A 10,116-nucleotide genomic window follows, 5' to 3' on the forward strand; every position below is an offset into this window, starting at 1 on the left:
CCATAGTCACAAACTATGGTGGAGGGGCGGGGGGGGGGGCGCTGTACCACTTCCAATGTCTGAATATAGCAGGACCTCTTCTGGCCTCCAGGACACTTCCACAATTTGCATTTTTATCACGGCAGCATTGAGACGGAAAATTCCTGAATGAACCTTTGGTGAATGAATGTTCACAGACTGGGTACTTGGCAGGCCTTCCCCGGTGTGTGTGGGCACAGGATTCCTGGAGTCTGGCAGATGCTCTCCAGGCAAGGGTCTCGCTGTGGCCCTAGGGCTGGGCACCACGGGCTGGGACCACCAGTCAAGACAGGGGAGGGGACCTCCGCCAGCAGCCGCTGCGAGGTCCCCTAGGTGGGTCCTCAGGGGAGGGGAGCTAGGGGTTCAAGCTTGACCTCCATAAACTCCCTGCCCTCGGCTTGGGGATGTGACTGACTGGGTCCCCTGTTCCGAGGGCTCACCATCCCGGAGTCTAGGGACACATGTCCGCCAGGCCTGGCTGCCCCCCTGCTCCGGAGGAAGCGGAACCGCCCGCCTGCCCCTGGCAGCAAATCCCGAGAACGCGGCCTGCACGGCCCTGTCGGCTGACCTCTGCACACCCGCCCAGGCGCCCAGCCAGGCCTGATTCATGCGCCCGCGGTGCCAGGACGCTCCGGGAGGGAGGCGGGGCCGAGCAGCGCTTCGCGGCCCTGCGCCAGGCCCGGGCCTGCGCCCTGGGCGCCGCGCTCCAATGCAGCCTCGCACGGGTGCCAGAGGGCAGCCAGGGAGGGCGAGGGGCCTGCCCGGGGTCACCCACCGGCCAGGGAACGAGTGGGCAGCACGAGGCCCAGGCCAAAACTGGGCGCCAAGCGGCCGGGTTCCAGTCCCACCGGGGCCTACAGCTCTCGGCAAACAGAACCTCGGGTAAGTTACCCAGCCGCACGGAGCCTCAGTTTCCCTGTAAGGAAACAGCCCATCTCCGAGAAAAATGCCCCTTTCCATCCTCCGGGGACCCTTGCAGGCAAACTGCCAGGGAGCAAGGCAGCCCGGCTGGGAAGCCTGGGAAGCGCGAAGTCACAACTGCCTTCCGCTCTCCGGCGCTCGCTCCTCCTCCGTGGGGGAGGGAGGGGTCTGCGCCCAGGCGGGGAGGCGCCCCGGGGCTCCCGAGTTCCCGACCTTGACTGTGGGCAGGGTGCGAGAGGCGCCCCGGGCCCCAGAGGGCCGGAGGAGCCCCGGGCCACCACCGTCCTCGCAGCCCCAGCCCGCGCAGGCACCCGGGGTGCCCGCGCCTCCCGCTCCAGCGCCCCGGGGGGCGTGTGCGTGAGCGTCTCCAGTGGCAACGGCGCCGTCGCCGGGCAACCCGCGCGCCCCAGGCCCGCCGCGCCCCGGGGAGCCCCTTGGGGGAGGGGGGTGCAGATGGCAGGGGGGACCCGCGGCAGCCCCTGGCTGGAGCTGCTCACGGGGTTGGGCCACCTGGGCCGCCCTGTGCCGGCACCCGCACGGAGGGAGGCAGGACACCCAGACCTTGCTGAATCCCGGCAAGTCCTTTCCTTCTCTGGGGAACAGAAACAGGGGAGCTTCTCCGCCTTCTCCTGAGGCGGGGGTGAGGGGCAAAGGGGGCGCAGTCTGGGCCGCCTGGTGAGTTGCCAGTCGGCAGGAGATCCCTCGGGGGCCAGTGGGGCACAGTGTCCGCGGCAGGGTGTGGGATCCAGGTGATGTCCAGCTCAGGACTGGCCCATCTGGGGTCTTTACGGGCAGAGGGCAGCGTGGGGGACCCGTCTCCTGAGGCCCCAGAGCTCTGGCAGGGTTTGGGTTTCTCTCCCCTTGGGGTGCCTGCATTTAGGGCAGCATCGACCACTGCCTGCGCTGGCCTGATTCGGTGCTTCCTCACCACCCCACGTCACACGCTCCAACCCCAAAGTCACCGGGTTCCAACATCTCAACACCCCCCCCCCTCCCACCACCAATCGAAATCCAGATCAGCGAGTGTGACCCATGAACTTGGAGAGCCTCGGGAGTGGGATCTGGCAGAGGGGACTTTGGCCGCTTCAGGGATGAGATACCGTGCCACCTCTCCCCGCCAGTCCCCAGCCCAGGTCAGCAGCACAGCCTGGGCGCCTGTCGTTGTCCCAAGGTTCCGGCTGCAGCCTCAGGACGGGGAGCCCAGGCCAAGACTGATGGACATGGAGTCTACCCCCACGGGCGAGGTGGGGGCTGACAGTGACTCACTAACTGGTCCACTGCCTGGCTTCAGAGGGGATCAGCTGGGCCTCACCACTTCCCCGCTGGCTGACCCTGAGCAGGTGACCTGACCTCCCTGGGCCTCAGTTTCCTCAGTCTGTGAAATGGGGACAAAAGTAAGACTTTGTGGGGTGCTAGGGCGGTGCCGGATGCCAGGCTCAGCCCCTCCCTCCTTTCCCAGCCTCTCTTTGGCCCTCATTGCCTTCTGGTGTGTCCCCAGTCCCCCCCCCTCCCCCCCCCCCGCCGTTTTCCTCATTTCCTCCCCCTTCCCCCACCCCTCTTCGTTTTATCTCATCTCCGTCCCCCTCTTCTCCGCTGTCAGTTTCGTCTCTCTGCTTGAACGTTTGGCGAGGCCCCGCCTGCTCTGCTTCCAGCCCCACCGGCCCCGGCTGCGCGCGGGTCCTGCCCTCCTGTTGCCCAGGGGCCGAGGGTGGGGGGTGGGGACGAGTGCTGACGTCACAGGACGTTTATCTGCCCCTCCCCGCCTAACGCAAATTTCATCCCCCGTTCTCTCCGAATCAATTTACTTTTATTGCCTCAGCTGCTCAGAAGCAATTTTTCAAGAACAAAAAGGTCAGCACGTCCAAGACTAATCAATTCTCGGAGAGCTCCTGCCGCCACCGCCGGGGAGCTGGGGACCGGTGGCCCCCGCCCTTCCCGCCGGCCCCCTCCCGCCAGCCCCATCACTTTTATTGCTTCGTGATGGCTGTCATTAGCGGGGTGTTGGAGACGCCCCACAGTGTTCTTACAACATAAAACCCGGGCCGCTTGCAGAGGGGGGGCCGGGCGCATTTATGGCCACTCGCCGACTCTGGACGGTAACAGCCGAACTGATGGATCGCCCGCAAGGGGAGCCAGGACAGGAAGCATCCAGCCACTTGTTCAAAGGCTCGGCAGGCCGGAGGAGCCGGGGCCCTGCCTGCCTGCTCTCAGGCCTGGTCCGCTTTCCCTCACCCCGCCCCCCTTCACTGTGACCTTGGGCACCTGCCCCCTGCCATCCCTTCCAGGCCTTTTCCTCTTGCGGTCCCCCTGGTCCCCGCTGCATCCCTGCTCACGGGCAGAATATTCCTTCCGGAGCATCCCCTGCCCTCAGAATGAGGCCAAGGCCCGTCCCTTCCAACACTGTGGGGTCTGCACTCCCATTCCAGAGGGAGAAACTGAGGCCCGGTGTCACAGAAGTAGGAAGGGGCTAGATGCAGATTGGGTCGCATGCACGAGCAGGTGCCCGGTGGCGAACAGGTCTGCGGTTCTAGGCTTTGCTTGTCCGTGGCCCCGGCTGTCCTCGTCCCCTGTCACCCTGCCATCAGGTGCCCACACCAACAACAGCAGCTAAAATGCACCGAGGCTTCCGGGCAGACCCCGCCCTTCGCGCACTTGGTAGGTGATGCCTCTGGCTCCGGGACAGCACTGTCGTTAGCCACTCTTAGGCCCACTTTTCAGATGAGGAAGCCCACACGGGGAGACCGAGCAGCGGACCCCAGTCCACACGGCTGGGAACAAGGGCTGGGGCCCAACTCTCTGCGTTTTGCTTTGTAAAGACTGGCTGAAGATATGAACTATGCGGAAAAGGCCAAATCCACAGGTGCCGAAGACAGACTGGTGGTGGCCGGGGACCGTGGGGAGGGGGGTGGGGAGAGACTGCGTAATGGCCACGAGCTTTCCTTCTGAGGGCCCGAGAATGTTCTGGAACCAGGCAGAGGGGTTGGTTGCACAACGTTGTGGATGTGCTAAATACCCCTGAGCGGTACAGTGTAAAACATGGTTGATTTCGTGTTATGTGAACTTCACTCCAATAAATTAGTTTTTAAAAAATGGCCTGGATTTTTCTGCCACTTAGTTAGCAAGAGGCTGGGTGACCTGTCAGCTCTCTGTGTCCCACAAAGGTGGCCTGCCTCTGCTGTCCTGGGGGAGGACCCACACACACGCATTTCTAGCTTCTCCTGGGGGCCCTGGCCACCCCTTGGCCTCAATCCCCTCCCTCCCTCTTCCCCATCCCCCCCCCCCCCCCCCCGTTCTAGGTCTGACCTCTGGGACCTTTGGGTTTTCCTCAAGGCCGCAGAGGCCCCCAAACATGCTAACCAGCACCCCCTCCGGGCTGCTTTGCTCTACACAATGACAGAGCTCACGGCTTCCCCACAGAACGGCTTTACTGGAAAGTTCTTTCTTGGGTTGAACTGCCCCACCTACCCGTAGAAGGGCAAGCCGCGTCCCCTCTCTCCAGGACAGATCAGCACGCATGGGCAGATGGCTCCCAGACCGCACCCCAGTGGTCTCTGAATGTCCCTGTCATGGGCCCCTCCCAGCCTGGCCTCTTTGTTGCCCTCCAAGGCCACATCCACCAGGAGTCTAAACTCTCTGAGGTCCCTGCTGGGCAGGGCCACCCTGCCACTCGGGACAATGACACTGGGCCATGTTCTGATATCCAAGTTTTGTCCCATGAGCCTTGGGAGCCTCTGTCCCAAGGTGAGAAGGCGTCTCAGAGCAGAAACAAAGTTGGGGACCAGTGCGTCCCTGTGCCACGCAGCCCTGGACCCCACCAGACGGCTGGACCCTGTGACCCTGTGCACACTGGCTGCCCAGAGCCCGAGGTCTGTAAATAGGGCACTGCACGTGCCTCCCATCTCCCCAGTGGAGGATCACATAGGGAAGGCTGAGCTGGGGGAAGCTGGGGAAACACCCAGAAGAGGGCAAATACCAATGACTTTAAGTGTATTTGTTTTTTTTTTTTTTAATAATGGTGATGACAACCACTGGTGAGCCTCCACTCCATCCAGGGCACAGTGTCAAATGCGAATTAACTGTGTCCCCATTTACCCAGACTGGCCGGCAAAGGAAGGGCTTCAGGCTGGGAGGGGCCACTCTGCAGACAGAGGCCCCGAGGAGCAGCCTGGCAGGAGGCCTGCCCCAGGTCCTCCCCAAATGACAGGTGCCAGCATCCACGCCTCACACCACTCCGGCCCCGCCAGTCTCCCTGCCAGCGCGCCAGGCTTCCAGGCCTCGGAACCTGATCTCCTTCCCTGTTCCGGCCACTGGGGCCCCCGCCAAGTCCTAAATGTGCAGTGACTGCTGAACATTCTAAGAAAAGCCTCCTGGGGTTTTCTCGGGAGCCCGGGCGAGGCAGGAAGTCCCCTGGGCTAAGGGGACATTGGTGGCAGGTGGCATCCAGAGCTCTGGGCGGGGCCTTCTCGCGGGGGCCCAGGCCGGTGAACCGGAGGCAGGAGCCGGAGGCCCAGTCCAGGGACTCAGGCCGGCGGCCGGCACCCACACGTGGACCGAGGGCTCCCCCGGCCGGCAGGGCTCCTCACCTGCCCTATTTACAGACCTTGAGCTCTGGGGAGCCGGCGTGCCCAGGGTCGCAGGGCTGCACCGGCCAGGGGGCTGGGCCCGTCCTGCCCGCTGTCTCGGGCCCACTCCCCACGGCAGCTTGCGGCCAGCCTGGGATCCACAGCGGACAGCCTGTGTCACTTCACGTTCAGATTAGCCCACATCAACCCTACCTGGCAGTTGAGTCTGGCTGGCTGGCCGCGGGGAGGAGGTGAAAATTATAAACCTATTTCATTTCTCCACAGCTGAAAACAAAACCAAACAACCCTTAGTGTTTTGACAAATAACTACATATTTTTAGATCTAACCACTGCAGGTGACTGATGCAAAATCACACCCTTGGGTTGCTGGAAGCTTACCCGGGGGTCTCGCAGGCTGCCTCTGAGCCCCCTTCCCTCCTCCCCTGCCCCCTTCTCCCCACCCCCCAGCACCCTTCCGTGCTTCGAAACTCAAGGGTCACACTGTCACCTGAACAGACCAATCACAATGAGATCATTATAGTTCCAAGGCTACCAAAAAAAAAAAGAGGTGTGTGTGGGGGTCCAGGAGTTTAGCCACGCCCAGGAGTGCAGTACAATCAGCTATTGTTGTGTTAGAAGTTTCCCGGTGATAAGGAGGGAGTCTAGAAATGCCGCTTTCTGAACTGATTGCAGAACAGAATGGAAAGTTCAAGGTCGGGAGATAGCCAGGCACAGCGCTCAGGGAGCAGCCCTTCAGGCGCCCCTGGGCCTCTGCCGGGCGTCAGGGCTGGCCAGCCCCTTGGCAGTGTCCCTCGTCCCTCGTGTCCACTGTCGCAGGGCACCTAGGAAGGGGGGCCTGGCTCAGCGCCCCCGCGCCTCCCCCCGCCGGGACCCGAGTTGGGCCCATCTTTCCCAGGACACCCGCCCCTAGCTGCCGTCCTCGAGTTGGCACTGGCGACCCGGGGGGCAGAAGGAAGGATGGGGGGGATTGTGGTCAGAGCGACCCTCAGGGAGGTCCCGTAACCTCGCAGTGCCTCCGTTTCCCAATCTAGAAAATGGGGACAATAACAGCCTTTCCCTATGCGGCACCGGGAGGGGTCACCGCCAGTGGACGGCGGGGTCCCCACCACGTTTAGGGCCCAGGAAGCATTTACTGTACTCCAAGCCCCTCGCTGTACAAACCACCGTGGCCCAGAAACCCAGGGCCCCTTTATTCCAAACCCCTCCGTGGGGCTCCAGGGACGCCCCCTTCCCCTGCCACCGGCCTCCTGCCACCAAACTGAGACCAAACTGCCACAGTCACGGCGCTGTGGCCACAGCCAGGCTTCAGCATGCTGTACACGCTCGCTGCCTCTGTTTGCTCATCCACGAAATGGTCCAGGGCCGGTCTGCCTGCAGGGCGCAGCGAGGGCTGGACAAGCGTGGGACAGGGAGCGGGCCACCTTTGTGGTCCCCTGTCCCCGCCGTGGGGCAGGCCCGGACCTCCCCACCCCACAGCCATGGGCGAGGCCCAGAGACCGGGCCGTGTGCCACGGGGAGCTTGTGGGCGCCGCTCCGCGGGGGTCCGGCTAGGGCAGGGCGAGCCTCCCTGCACGCCGTGGGGGGCCGACAGCATGACGTGGCCGCAGTCTCGGGACCTCCAACGGGCCAGACACATGGGACACGCCTTCTGTGTCACCTCATGCTGTTCATTTAATTCCCGAAGCGAGCGTTGGAGGTGGGTACTATATCTGCGTTGTTCAGGTGAGCGCAGAGAGGCTCAGAGAGGCGCAGCGACTCGGCCAAGGTCACGCAGCGAGGGGGAGGCCTGGACGGGAGCAGAACGGGCCACGGTGCTCGGAGGGCAGAGAGCAGGGACAGTGTCCTCCCACCTCTCCCCGAGCAGAAAACCTCCCGTCTGCGCCGTGCACCTGGCGGTGACCCGCAGAGCCGGGCGAGGGGCTCTGGGAGCTCATCTTATCAGCCCCATCGGCCCTGGTCGTAGCCTCTTTTATGGTGTGTGTACTCTGACGTGCGTCCGTGCGGCCAGTGACGTCTTTCATTCCGACAACGATTGCTGACCGCCAGGGAGGGGCCCTTGTTTGTTAATTTGCTCTCCAGCAAACACCATGACGCTGTGGCGGGGCCGGGCTCGGCACTGGGCGTGGGGCCAGGGGCCGTGGCCGTGGCCGGTCCCGGCGGAGGGCCGGGGCGAGGTGGGCGTGGGCCGAGCAGCCGGCTCTGGGAGGCAGAGCCGGACGGAGGCCTAGTGGCCGCACTCGGGTTCCGAGCGACCCCGTGACGTGGCCACGTGCCCACAGCGGAAGAATGTAGGGATTCAGGACTCAGATGCCAGCCAAGCTGTGGGCACATCCCCGATCAGAGTCTGCATCAGGGGAGTCCCGTGCTGCCTCAAGATGAGCCTGCTCCGAGAGCCCCCTGGGGCATGGCCTCGGTGCCGGTGCCCCCCGTCTTTCTCTGCACCGTTCGCAGAAACCTGGCTGGAGCCGCAGGGCGGGGTGTGGGGTCACAGAGGAGAAGAGGAGGGGACCATTCCCGTTGGGGGTGTGCAGTGACAGCTGGGCCGGGCCTTCAGGCCCGGCTGGCTTCTGCTGAGCACGGGTGAGGGCCTCTCAGGGCCCCCTGGCTTGGCCCCCCTCGTCCAGCTCTGATCCGGGAGGGAGCCCGGCATGGCAGGGCGGAAGGGGTGGGGCGGGCAGGGCAGGTCTGACAGGTCTGGCCTGGGGGCTGCTGGGGACTCTCCAGGACTGGCTGTTCCGTTGTAAGAGGTGTGAGGCATTCTGGCCACACCAGCTCAGCACCTTAGTAAAGCAGCAGGTCCGAGTATCGGCCAGGTTTCTAAGCTTGCAGACGCCGGAAGGTTCTACTTCTGCGGTTTCCAGCATATGAAAGCAAGGTGGGGGGAGGTGAGGGGAAGGGCCCCATGGGGCCCCCAAGGGCCCAACACTCCTGCCAGGGCCTCCCCAGGGAGGAGGGTGGGTACCTCCCTGTGTCCCCCTGAACACCCCAGTGCTGGGTGCTGAAAGGCCTTCCCCAGGTACCTCTACGGCCTTGGAGGTCGGCCCGAGGGTGGGGTGGGAGACCAGGAAGGGGCCGGGAGGGTGCACCGGGCTTCAGCAGGTGCACCAAGGGAGGAGGGGGCTGGGTGTCTACTCCGAGGCTCCAGGGGGCTTCAGACGAACAGGCCCCACCCCATCTCCCTGCATATCTGGTAGGGGGCCAGGCACCCCGGGCTGCCCCCCTTTTTAAAAATTGAAGTGTGGCTGACACACAATGTTACATGAGTTTCAGGTGTAGGACGCAGTGATGTGGTAAGTCTGTATGGCATGCTGTGCTGGCCGTGAGCGTCCCCATCTGTCACCATACGATGTTATTGCAATACCATTGACTGTTCCCTTTGCAGGCCCCCCCAGTTTTATGAGTTTTTAGCTTGTGAGGTTTATTTATTCATTTTGAGAGAGAGAGAGAGAGAGAGGAAGCGGGTGAGGGGCAGGGAGAGAGGACACACAGAATCCCAAGCAGGCTCTGCGCCGTCAGCTCAGAGCCCGACCTGGGGCTCCGTCCCAAGACCGTGAGGTCACGATCTGAGCCGAAATCAAAGTTGAATGTTTAACCGACTGAGCCACCCCGGTGCCCCAATCCCAGTTTGTAAAAGTCTCTGGCTTTCCGGTCACAACCCCGCAGAGCCACGTGACCCACCCACGGGCATTCCCACCCTTCCTGTGTGCAGCCCTGAACTGGGCTCCCAGTACCTGGGATGCGGGACCCCTTTAAGGCAGGGGCGCAGGCCTCGCTTCTGACGGTGGGGGCAGGTGATCCTGGCAGCCAGCCCCCGCCGCCCCCAGGATGCAGGATCAGGACCAGAAGCTGAGCCCTCCCTGCCGCCCGCAGAGCTGGTCAAGCTTCCTGTGTATTTCCGGGGTGATTCTTGTGGCGAACACCCGTCAGGCAGCCCGTGTCTCCCCTGTCCCGGCCCCACGCAGTGCCGCGGCGGACTCGACCCTGTCCTGAGAGGGCGGGGGCCCGGGGGCTCCGGGGGTTGGCCCTGTGTAGGGACGGTGAAGTGTGGGGTGTGGGGCCCGGGGGCCGCAAACCGCCTGCCCTGCTGGCTCCAAACCCGTGACCCTCTTCCTCGGGAAAGCGGGTGAGCCGCGCCCCCTCACGCCCCTTTCTCATCCGAAAACACAGCCTTTCCCTGGCCTCGGAGTTTGGAATAAAACAGGAGCCTCGGTGGCTGCCACTCTCCGAGGGCAGGGCTGAGGATCTGCCCGGGGGGGCCTGGGACAGGGTCCAAGCTTACGCTCCCACCCCCACTGCACCCCCACGGCAAGGCAGGTGTGAGGCATCGCCTCCGTTCCTTCAGAATGGACCCCCCGCGGCCCCGCCCCGTCCCCATTTCTGTCCCCTGGGCCCGCCGGGCTCCCAGTGGGCCCCCCTCCCTTCCCCAAGGGGGACTCTGAGGTTGACGTCACCTCCTTCCACCCCAGAGCTGCCCCTTGGGGCCAGGCCCCTGCCTCCTCCCCCGCCCAGGATGCAGCCCAGTGATGCATCCACTTCTGGCTGTGTCCCTCTGCCCCCCACACTCCAAGTCCACGTGCAGGAGAGTCTGTGGTTT

General features: G+C 63.8%; 1 long non-coding RNA gene across 1 annotated transcript; it reads left to right on the forward strand.

Moving 5' to 3' along the window:
- The first annotated feature begins 909 nt into the window (after positions 1 to 909).
- On the forward strand, positions 910 to 4,031 carry LOC109494498. The gene is made up of 2 exons (XR_002738149.2): positions 910 to 2,279; positions 2,759 to 4,031. It is a non-coding gene; the product is annotated as an uncharacterized LOC109494498 (long non-coding RNA).
- Positions 4,032 to 10,116: the final 6,085 nt, after the last annotated feature.

Source organism: Felis catus, chromosome E1, assembly GCF_018350175.1.
Source record: "Felis catus isolate Fca126 chromosome E1, F.catus_Fca126_mat1.0, whole genome shotgun sequence".
In the NCBI taxonomy this organism is placed as follows: domain Eukaryota; kingdom Metazoa; phylum Chordata; class Mammalia; order Carnivora; family Felidae; genus Felis; species Felis catus.